The 12,277-nt window shown below is 34.6% G+C and overlaps 1 long non-coding RNA gene across 5 annotated transcripts; it reads left to right on the top strand.

The window, feature by feature from the left end:
* The first annotated feature begins 2,325 nt into the window (after positions 1-2,325).
* Positions 2,326-9,363, top strand: LOC110769702 (uncharacterized). 5 transcript variants are annotated; one of them, XR_015833765.1, is made up of 6 exons: positions 2,326-2,860; positions 4,461-4,505; positions 4,733-4,983; positions 5,086-5,183; positions 5,301-5,375; positions 7,292-7,597. It is a non-coding gene; the product is annotated as an uncharacterized LOC110769702 (long non-coding RNA). The 5 variants fall into 5 exon arrangements; XR_015833764.1 differs by lacking the exon at positions 7,292-7,597 and adding an exon at positions 7,614-8,539 and having other exon boundaries at positions 2,328-2,860; XR_015833763.1 differs by lacking the exon at positions 7,292-7,597 and adding an exon at positions 9,044-9,363 and having other exon boundaries at positions 2,330-2,860.
* Positions 9,364-12,277: the final 2,914 nt, after the last annotated feature.

Below are 12,277 nucleotides of genomic sequence, written 5' to 3'. Positions count from 1 at the left end.
GACTTGGTAAGGTGCCTTCCCGTGTCCAATCAACCGTTGGCTTTGCATCCCATCCTCCTAGGCACAAGCTACAAATATCTTCTTGCAAATGTGGACTTGACTTAAGTGAAACATATGGAAATATCTCTACCCAACCCAATATTAATATAATACCTGTATATTTATTGATACTAATAAATGAAAATTGAGTTTTTATTCAACAACTATAATAGGAGAGCTCTTCAAAACACTTTGGTTATTGACCAAGTATATTTTGAAATGCCCCTATCATTTAGGTTAATATTACATGGGGTCATACAATTACACACAAAAGTGGATTATACCAAATTTTCTAACAAGAAGAAGAAAAAAAAACTATACAATGTAAAATCGACTCTTATTCATAAATTTTTAGTGGTCCAAGTAAACAAGTGATAAATCAATGAATATTGGGGAAATTAATGGATGAGATCGAAGACTTGTGATTCAGACTTGGTATGGACCATATGGTGATTTGCCCGTCAATGCAACTATTGACTTAGAATTGGTATGGTGATTTGTCTTTCAACGCGTGCCCCAATTGACTTGCAGAGGCTTGACTTGGTAAGGTGCCTTCCCGTGTCCAATCAACCATTGGCTTTGCATCCCATCCTCCTAGGCACAAGCTACAAATATCTTCTTGCAAATGCGGACTTGACTTAAGTGAAACATATGGAAATATCTCTACCCAACCCAATATTAATATAATAGCTATATATTTATTGATACTAATAAATGAAAATTGAGTTTTTATTCAACAACTATAATATGAGAATTTTTCAAAACACTTTGGTTATTGACCAAGTCTATTTTGAAATGCCCCTATAATTTAGGTTAATATTACATGGGATGATCACGAAACACTTAGGTATATTTAGTGTTGAATATCTGATCATAGAGTTTCGGAGCAGCTTCCTCCATTTTGCATTCGGATTCTTTGATTTGATTTGTTTTGTTACTAATTAAATGATTAGTATATGAATTACTCAGTCCTGTTCTTCAAAACTCCTGTGGTCCGAGGAAATTGTGGTCATCCACTCTTGGAAATGTGGATGAGATTGGTATCCTTGCCTCACCCTCTTTCCAATTCCATCATTGCCCCGTTAAATATTTTATTATAAAGTATAAGATTTCAAGTATTTTAACTTTAAAAATAACTTAGATGGTGCTGCTCGTGGTTATTCTCGTGATTTTGGTAGCCATTGTTTTTGTATGCTACATCGACATATTTGTTATAAAATGTAGGCCTTGCAATTCCAAAACTCTAGACTAGGTACGCTATTTTTATTAACCTAAAAATTATTGTGACCATGTCTACTAAAAAATAATTTACCTATATTCTACATATCTAATACAAGGTAAATTATCTATATAAAAAATACGTAAATATTTATAAAGAAAAAGGTTCCATTAATTATGAGAAAATAGGTACATTGTTTCTATATAAAAAAAAATAGAAACGTTACGATTGAAATTAGTTCTATAAAATAAATAGGTACATTATTTATGAAAAAATAGGCACGTTATTTATAAAAATAAAAATGGGTACCAATTTTACCTATATTTTGTAGGTATAAGAATTTACCGAGATTGTACAGGTGAATTAATTATTCATAGTTATTTTATTTTTTTAACTAATAATTAATTACCTTAGTTTGTTTTAATGTACCTAAGAAAATGTAGGTAATTGCGGGAACCTAAAACAAAGAGTATTTGATTTTAAAAAGAGATGAAAAAGTTACTTAAAATTTCCTAAATCTATGCAAAATTGAAACATCATTAATGTGTTATGTGCATACTTATAACACAAATTAGGGTTATTTTTGGGATCTAAAAAAAATTACAATAACTTAGATTTAAAGTTTAATTAGGTAAATTGATGAGTCGAATCCAATCATTAGGTTTTAATTATAAAAATTGAGTTTTATTTATAGAAAAATAAAATGATGGATTGTAGGTAAGACATAATTAGTTTGAAGGGAAAAAGTCATATTGGCTATGAAAGGAAGGTAATATAGTAGTTTAGATTTAGAGTAGTTTGGACTATATCATTGTATTTGTATACATCTGCAAATGTGGGTTAGGCTAATTGGTTAGGATGGTGAGCTTACCCCTTCCACCCAAGTTCAAATCCCTTTCCGTGTAGATTACATTAGTTTAAATTAGTTCAGAGACTATCGCTTGTGTACCCAAGAAAGAAATAATAGCTTTGGTTCTTGTTCCCCTCATTCTATACTTATTCCTCTTTTTTTTTTTTTTCTCTAAATAATGTAGGGGAGGGGGACTTCCAAAGTGTAGATCTTTCACCTTCAGTATGAAGGGTGTGGGTTTGTGTGCTGCAACATTCAGTTTAATTTAAAAAGAAAAAAAACAAGTTATAGAACGTACTCCAGACTCTTTCTCAGTCAATACCAAATGAAATTAGCACATATACCAAATGTTATCTAAGATGTCGTTTATTTCTTAGAGCACTTGGGACTTGAAGAGATACGACTCCAACTTTTGCCACGATGATACTTTTTTCAGCTCACTGTATATGACAATTATTTCCATTGCTCAACCCGTGACTGATGAGGACGGGGTGAGCAAGAGAAATGCATATCCATCCTTAGCTTGGAAACGAAGAAAAGGAACTTTGATTCATTTGTATGCGCTTCCTTTTCACGCTATATTTACTCAAAAGTAGGAACGAAGCGAGCAAATTGAAGGAACGGAGGGAGCGAGCAAACTGAGCTTGCTAGCGAGCTCAAGCTGAGCGACCGTCTTCTTCGTCGAGCGAGCGTCCTCTTCGTCATCTTCTTCGTCTCTGTGGTTTCAATTTCTAGGTTTTCTCCCAATATATGTGAGCTTTCTATTTCTCTGTGGTTTCAATGTCAGTTTTGATTTCATTTGAGTTTGATTTGAGTGCGATTGTGATTGTGATTGTGATTCTCTATTCTCTAATTCCCCAATTCTCTATTCACTGTGATTTTGAGTTCCACTGTGATATTAATTTTCCTAACTATGATTTTGTTTTGGGTATATTTTGTGTTTATTTATCTTGGAGTCTTCAATTTAGTTCATGGAGGCTTTGATTTGATAAATTAAGGCTTCAAGCTTGCAGAGGCTTCGGTTTACTTGAGGAAAATATTATTGCACTATTCATGTTTGCTTTCAGAGCATAGTCCGTGTACAGAGTATGTAGATTTGAAAACTTATAACTGCGACTAGTCTTTTTGGTTTAGGCTGTGCCCCCTATGTTACCAAAAAAAACCTTATAACTGCAATGGAAATTCTCAGCTAGTTTTGATGAAATAGGGGGAAGACCCCCAAACATACTGGATACAAAATAGAGTATAGAGTACAGAGTCTACATTTTGTCTAGTTTATCTAGTTTCTTTTAGGTTCACAAAGTCTCCATTTTTTATGTTTCGTGGTTATGATGAAACATACTGGAGTGAAAACAGAGTATAGAGTTAAACTTCTGCTACACTTAGCAAGCCTTTATTTTACCTTTTAATATGATTCGATGCTTATTTGTTTACCATCCTCTCCTTTGGCTCTGTTCTCAGTCTAAATCTTATTCCTTATAGCATTATTAGTTAAGTCCATTACAAGATGCTTTTTGAAATCTCCCTTTCTGTAAAATTGCATCTTCTTATTCAATTTTCTGAGTTACTGATAACTTGGAAGTCTAAGACTAAGAGTAAGATAAATAAACAGAGGCTGTTATATTGTGTTGAATTTCATTATTATAATGGTTTGCTTTAGGCACCTTTGATTATTAGTCATCAAAGTTTACCCCATTAACAGTCCTCCTTAGACTAGTTTGATACATCTACCTGTAAGACCATGAAACCCAGATTTAGACTAATCATACTAGTGGAAAAACACAGTATGAAGCATGGAAAGACTTTGATCCAAAACACAAATCATTTGCATTGGATTGACGCAATGTTAGACTGGGATATTTGCCTTTTCAATCATTTAGGTTTCATCATATGCTTCTTTGGTTTTCAGGTTGCAGCACTTAGTTTTGGTGAAGTCTACAATGCACAATATGTTAAGATGTATAATATATTCATGGTCTAGTTACATGTGCCACTATCAATTTTCTGTATGTTATGCCTAATTTAACATAACATAAAGTTTGGAAGAAAATAAAAAGTAAATATTTATTTTAATCAATTGTATTTTGGAAGAAAATTACTCATTATTGAAAAGTTTACAAAGACATAAGTCTTCTTTAAACTACACAGACATAAAATTTACATATTCTCAATGTATATAACTTTGGGCAAATTTTCTGATTTCCTAATTTATTTTTTATTGGAACAAATCAGACTATTCTTCCCTCAAGCTTATGCAAATGGATTTAGCGAGGAACATGTATGTTGTCCTTAATGATTTGAGGCTTTCCTATTGTGTGTATTTAACTGGTTCATATGATGCTGTTTCTTCAGGCATTCATTCAGAACTTGGCACTGTTTCTCACTTCATTTTACAAGGCAAGTTTGTTCTCTTTCAGATGAATATGTTGATAGCCTTGCCTTCACCAGCCGTATTTGGATATGATAGTTCTGCTGTTTGGTTTATTTCGTAACAGGATCTTTAAGCTTGATCGATTGTGTTGTCTATAATTATTGTTTACTCATCCATAAAAGAGTTTGCGATTATGATTAATCTTCAAGCCTTCAATAAGGATGTTATTAATTGTCTCCTTTTCTTTTTGCAGTCACATATTCGTGTGCTCGAAACCACACAACAGAATATAGCCGCATTGCTGATGGGTCTTGAATATCTAATAAACATCTCATATGTGGATGGCACTAAAAATTTTAAGGTATGATTAATTATGATGAGCTCTCTAGCACCCACCCAAAGGCCCTATTAGCTCTTTCTCTCTCTCTCTTCCCATTTGAACAGATGAAGTGATAATTTGACTTGGTCCTACATCAAATCATCAATGGCAGAAGCAACAAAGAGGTATGTCACTTGTTTATGCTTTTTTTGCCAAATATGACAATTTCTCTTTTTTGTTTCACTTTCTTTCCTGATTTTTTGTTGCTTCTTTTTTTGCTCTTTCAGATTTGCAGTTGTTACAGGTACAAACAAAGGGATTGGATTAGAAACTGTCAAGCAATTGGCCTCCAAAGCAAGGCTATTTGAAGGCCTTGGACTTTCAGGTTAGTTATAAGAAGAAAGAACTTCATATCTTTCAAATTTCTTTTTTCTTTATATTTTCTAGATTTATTTACTTTTTCTAAATAAAACATATAGTGATACAGTTGGGTTCTGCACAGGTGAACAATGCAGGGATTGGTGGAGTCAAACTAGATGCTGATGCTTTTATAGCTACAGAATATTCTGGTGGTGGGGTAAGTCTTGCACTTTTCTTTTTTGTTCCACCGCACACATTAAGGTGATGCACTTTGAGAAAGGAAGCTTCTAATGTCGACCATATATGCTTCTGTTTACTTCATCTTGATACTATTAGCATACCTTATGGCTCCTAAAACCATGTTTAGTTTGTCTTTCTATTTGTTAAGATGATGATCCATTATTCTTAGTTTGTCTTTCTTTTTGCTGTTTTTTTTTTTCCACCATTTTTTTGTTTTCTTTGTTGGTAATCTAAAAATCTTGTTTTTTCAACATTTAGGTTGAACTTAAATATCTAGCATTTTGTTTTTGAGACATCTTCTGAATTTGTTGGAAGAATGTTAGATATATGGATTGCTTTTGAATGCAATGAATTATTTGATGCTATAAATTTTATCTACAGCACTGTCAAACAAGAGAAATAAAGAAATAAAGAAATATAAATGGATTTAAGGTATGTCTTTGAAGCATGATTAGAAGCCCATAACAAGTCAAGAAGCTCAGTGTGTATAAAAGGACAAAAAAGAATATAAATAATGTTGTATATGAAAAGAATAAGAAGCAAGATCACTCCTAATACTGAATCAATGAGAGAGTGTGTGTGTGTGTGTGTGTGTGTGTGTGTGTGAGAGAGAGAGAGAGAGAGAGAGAGTAAATGCTGATAAGTGACTCCCTATTCAAAAGTTTAAACCCTTGAGAAATAATTCGCTCAGTATATTTATCAAGAAAGTTTGATTCATGATTGACTAATAATTCGCTCAGTATCCACTCTGTCTTCTCATCATCAGGAAGATACTTGAGTAGAAAGAACTCTTTTGGATTAGTATTCAATAATATGTGTACGGCCTTCAAAACTTGCAATCTACTGAGGTTCGGTATCTTTGAGACCACTGCAAGTACATCCTCCCCTCTGAGTTGCGGTTTCATTTGACTTGCCGAAAACTCCTTTTGTGAGTCTGCCGCCTCACCAATTGCTTGTGCCAATGGATCCTTTTTCGCTTTCTTATTTGGATGCAAGTCGGAAATTGAAGTTGATAGATGTGTCGAAGTATGTGAGTTGGGAATAAAATTCTCATCATTTTCTTGTTTAACCTCCATATTTTCTTCAGCACAATAACAGAGAGAAAGTAAAGCATAAAAAACATCCACTAAAGCAGCAAAGAAGTGCATTAACTGCTGACTATTACAACCACAAGGACACAAGATGTGTTGGAGTTCATAATCACATGTAGAAGCAGTTTCATTTTTATTATACAGAAGATGAGGAATATTGTGAATATTTAATTTTGTTAAGTTTTCGAAAGAGAGAAAAGCATTGAATCACTCCCGAAAATATCAAATTCAAAGGCAGCTCCTAGTGAAAATAGGAAAATTCATCACTCAAAACTGTTCCAGTCACACTTAAATAAATGTTAACCACCCCATCTCATTAGTTGACTAAAAGAATACATATATGATCTGAAACAGAGCTTATCTTTTTTACTAATTAATGCAATCAAAATCAATCTTACATATATGATCAGAAACAGAGCTTTTCTTTAATACTAAATCACTAACCACAGAAGCATTCGGGAGTGATAAGTGGAAGTGGAAAATCATAAGACAGAGGAGCAGAAACCAATGAGAGGGTATAAAAGAAGAACAACTGAATAAACAAATGGAAACAAAAACCTAACAATTAATAGATAATCAATGGATTAGAAATGAAAGTTGAAGACAGGGTTTAACAAAGCTGAAAAGGACAAAAACACATATAAACTAAAGCAAGCTCAACATTAGAATGACCTGTAAATGGCTCTTTCAATGGGATGCCCAAATGTACGCAACCGGTGAGCTTAACGACCTCATTGGCAAGTCGGGCCATGCGCTTTCTCAGCTTTATAGAAAACTTCTCAAAGCTTTTCGTCTGGGACAGAGGAGGCTGATTAAGCTGTGGAGGACTTGGCTCCGAAGCAGGTGCAGGAGGAGGAGTAAATCCAACAACAGATTCTTCACTTGTTTCATCTGTCTCATCATTATGAAACATCATCTTGTTGATAGGTGGCATAAGTTGTTTAAGCTGATCCGTAGGATCATTTCGCACCTTAGACGCCATGGCAAACCTAGTGATCAACGACCCAAAAGGCAGGGAATGAGTTTTGTAGTAGTCGTTGTTAAGCTCATAATTTCATAACTTACTTCTTTTGCTTAGTTTCCTAGATTTCTATGTTATTTGCCTTTCTTTGTGTGTTTTGTAGGCAAAAAGAGCAAGAGAGCATAATTCATGCAATTCAAGCATGTTAAGGCCTAATTTGGATGAATGGATGAAGAGCTTAAAGACAAACTCATTTTGGCTACAGCCCCCTGCCAGTCCAGTTCCGTAGGTCATATTGCAAGCTTTGTTTCAATAACCTACATAGCTCGAATGAGGCCACATTCTTCATGAAAGTTGTTCCAATTTGTGTGTACTATAACATATCCAAACGTCAGCCCCATTGGATAAATCTGGAGTCCGTTACCTAGCAAACACAGAACCATGCTCAGGATGGATCTTATCAGCGCGGAAAATGAGTTAGCAATTTGTTTCGGCCTTAACTTCTTCCTCCGACCTTGGATTGGTCCAACTAACATATGGATGGAAAGAAGACATTCTGAACTTCAATTTCGAGTGCTTAAAGTCCTAATTTGATTAAGAGAAGCCCAAGTTGTAAGCCCTTGAAGTTGCTGGTCATGCTGACCTCAGCATGTGCTGGTTGGATGCTTGGTCATGGTGAGCTAGGTATGAGCTATCATTTCTGGTTGGAAGCTTGGTCATGGTGACATGAAGATGAGCTAGGGCTGCTGGTGGGATCTATTGGTGAAGTGCATCAACCAATTCAAGATTTTCTAATACAAGTGCATCACCCAATTTAGATTTTCTAATACAAGTGCATCAACCATTTCAGATTTTATAAAACAAGTGTTGTATGCATTAGCCATATTGAATTCAGATTTTCACTTCCCCTAGGCCTATAAATAGGGAAGTTCTCTAAGCTTGTAAACAGACCCCAAGGGGGGGAGCTCTCAAACACTTCTCTAGAGCTCCCTTCCCTTCTCTCCCTCAAATTCTCTTAGTTTCTCTTTCTAGTCTTCAATTGTTATAATGAAATATTTGTGCTGAAATTTTCCTTAAGTTTTTCTTAGTTCCACTCTACTTTTCATTATGTAAATTCTTTTCTTTAGTTTTTCAAGTTTGATTAGTTTCCAAGTTTCAATTATGGTTTTTGTTCTTATTCATTATGCTTATAAGTTAATATGCTTGTTTGAATGATTGATCACCATTTAGGCTTGCATGTTAGCTATCTTGGTTTGAATTAAGAGTATACACCATGCTTTAATTCGAATTGAACTATGAATAGGAAGAGTATGTATGGACATTCGACAACAGGGATTAGATACATGCTTGGTTGTTTAAATTGTTCTTCTATGCTTAATGGGTTCCTAATGCTTAATTTTAGGTTAGACAACAAATGATCAAATTAGGGAATTAGGAACACAAGGTTATGACCAAACACCATGGCTTAATCATACTTTAGCTAGAATCAATCCGTTAATCTAATTGAACTTAGGAACTTATCTGCTTGAGTTAGTTATTTCTTTCTTCCTTGTTTTATTTATTTCCTTTCTTTTTCATTTCTATTTTGTGTAGGGAAACTAAATTGGATCATTCAATCACCAATCCCTGTGGAATCGACCTCGCACTTACATACGCTAAACTACCAACGGTTTGTGCACTTGCGAGTATCACAAGTTGAGGATGCAGCTTAATCCATTTTGGTGCAACTGTATCTTCGCAACAATCGTCTGGGGTTGCAGCCAGGCAAATGGCTCGGAAAATGTGGGCGGACAGATCAATGGACACATTATTTTCATCTCTCATACTTTTCTTATTCTTTTCAATAAAAGTACGGATAAAAAGTATGAATGGAAAGATCCAAGATCATTTGCCACTAACACAATATTTCTATTTTCAATGTGAGATAATACTCTCAACAAAAGCATGGGCTAAATACGAGAAAACACGGAGGACAAAACATCCCCACGCATAATGCATGCTTAATTATTTTAAGTCATGATCAAAGAAAAAAAAAATTGTAGTTTATAGAGTTTTTCCTTGTTACCAAAGAAAAAAAAAATTAGCTCAAATCCTAATTCTAAGTCGTGATCAAGTACATGATTAAGTGATTTTTATTATTTTTAATAGATTGAATAAAATGCCTTTATATGTTATAATATATTATGAAGCTTGCTGGTGCTTTGAGTTCGCACATTCAAACTTGAACGGGCCCCAGCGAAGCTAACCTAACTTCGTTTGCTGAAAAAGGTTGACTTTTAATGAAAATCGGAGTATCAATTGAGCATTCTTTATTTGGTGGTTTCAGTTTGTGGGGTTTTAACATTTATGTCCAACAAAAGGTTAAATTTTACATATAACTGTTGTATAAACCCTCTTCTCGTTATGAGGGACATAAAGTTCAAGTGGTTAAGAGCAGTTACAACATAATTTATGCTTAAACTTTTCATGTGATTTGACTGCTTGAATGTGAAAGAGAACTTTCATATTACCAAGACTTCTATTTACACTCATGCAATGGGTTTCTATTTTGGCACCTTCTACAGTGCACTGTTGTGCATATACAACTGCACCAAAATGGATTCAGTTGCATCCTCAACTTGTGATACTCGCAAGTGCACGAGCCGTTCGGTAGTATAGCGTATGTAAGTGCGAGGTCGATCCCACGAGGATTGGTGATTGAATGATTCAATTTATTTTCCCTACACAAAACAGAAATGAAAAAGAAAGGAAATAAATACAACAAGAAAAAAGGAAATAACTCAAGCAAATAAGTTCCCAAGTTCAATTAGATTAATGGATTGATTCTAGCTAAAGTATGATTAAGCCATGGTGTGTGGTCATAACCTTGTGTTCCTAATTCCCTAATTTGATCATTTGTTGTCTAACCTAAAATTAAGCATTAGGAACCCATTAAGCATAGAAGAACAATTTAAACAACCAAGCATGTATCTAATCCCTGTTGTCGAATGTCCATACATACTCTTCCTATTCATAGTTCAATTCGAATTAAAGCATGGTGTATACTGATAAGCTCATAATTTCATACATATACATGCCCTATTTACTTATTTCTTTTGCTTAGTTTCTTAGATTTCTAAGTTATTTGCCTCCCTTTGTGTGTTTTGTAGGCAAATAGAGCAAGAGAGCATAATCCATGCAATTCAAGCATGTTAAGGCCTAATTTGGATGAATGGATGAAGAGCTTAAAAGACAAACTCATTTTGGCTACAGCCCCCTGCCAGTCCAGTTCCGTAGGTCATATTGCAAGCTTTGTTTCAGCAACCTACACAGCTCGGATGAGGCAGCATTCTTCATGAACGTTGTTCCAATGGGTGTGTACTATAACATATCCAAATTTCAGCCCCATTGGATAAATTTGGAGTCCGTTACCTAGCAAACACAGAACCATGCTCAGGATGGATCTTATCAGCGCGGAAAATGAGTTAGCAATTTGTTTTGGCCTTAACTTCCTCCTCCGACCTTGGATTGGCCCAAATAACATATGGCTGAAAAGAAGACATTCTGAACTTCAATTTCGAGTGCTTACAACTTGGGCTTCCCTTAAGCAAATTAAGACTTTAAGCACTCAAACTTGAAGTTTAGAATGTCTTCTTTCCAGCCATATATCATTTGGGCCAATCCAAGGTCGGAGGAGGAAGTTAAGGCCAAAACAAATTGCTAACTCATTTTCCGCGCTGATAAGATCCATCCTGAGCATGGTTCTGTGTTTGCTAGGTAACGGACTCCAGATTTATCCAATGGGGCTGAAGTTTGGATATGTTATAGTACACACCAATTGGAACAACTTTCATGAAGAATGTGGCCTCATTCGAGCTATGTAGGTTGTTGAAACAAAGCTTGCAATATGACCTACGAAACTGGACTGGCAGGGGGCTGTAGCCAAAATGAGTTTGTCTTTAAGCTCTTCATCCATTCATCCAAATTAGGCCTTAACATGCTTGAATTGCATGAATTATGCTCTCTAAAGCCATCATTATTACCTAAAGCTCAATGAACTGAAAGATAAACACAAAAAGGATTAAAAGCACAAGTTTAACTCAAAAACATAACCAAATCATAAGCTAGAAGGGTACAAAATGATATACAATTATGAACCGATCAAATACCCCCAAACCTAGATTTTGCTAGTCCTCAAGCAAAACAAAAGGAAAACGAAGAAAAATAACACAAAATAAGAAGTTAACTAGACCACTTTCGTAGGTAACTCGATTGCATTGAGCGTATGCAACAAGCCTTTAAACCTCTAGGCATCCCTAGTAGGAGGAGTTGTGTCTCCTGAGGGTTTAACAGAAACGATACCCACAAACGTTTTACTAACTCTACAAAACAAAGTGGTTAGAAAACTTATTAGATTTGTTAGTCTTTAAGCAAAATAAAAGAAACACAAAAACCAAAACAAAAATAATTACAAAAACAAAACAAAAATATAAATATAAATAAATAAATAAAAACTCAAAACCATCATTCCGAACATTTTCTGAAGAGAAATGACTCATGCACATGACTCAAAAGTTTTAACAATAAAAACTCAATTTTAGACATTATTTACAAGGTGGCAAAGTTCAAAACATAATATGCTCAAAGTGTGGTAGTGTGATAGCCAAATGCAACAAATTCCCCAATCTTAGTTTTCACACAATTTCAAAAATCATACAAAGCACAAGTTCAACTTCAAATCTCACCAAAGTTGTCCTCTCACAAATGAATCACTCGGAAGAGGGCTATAATGCAACACTCAGTTATAAACATGAGATTAGAGTTAAACCATAAAGACTTAACTCGAAA

This window comes from Prunus avium, chromosome 2 (assembly GCF_965620075.1).
Source record: "Prunus avium chromosome 2, drPruAviu1.hap1.1, whole genome shotgun sequence".
NCBI classification, from domain to species: domain Eukaryota; kingdom Viridiplantae; phylum Streptophyta; class Magnoliopsida; order Rosales; family Rosaceae; genus Prunus; species Prunus avium.
This window is presented reverse-complemented; position numbering and strand designations above follow the sequence as displayed.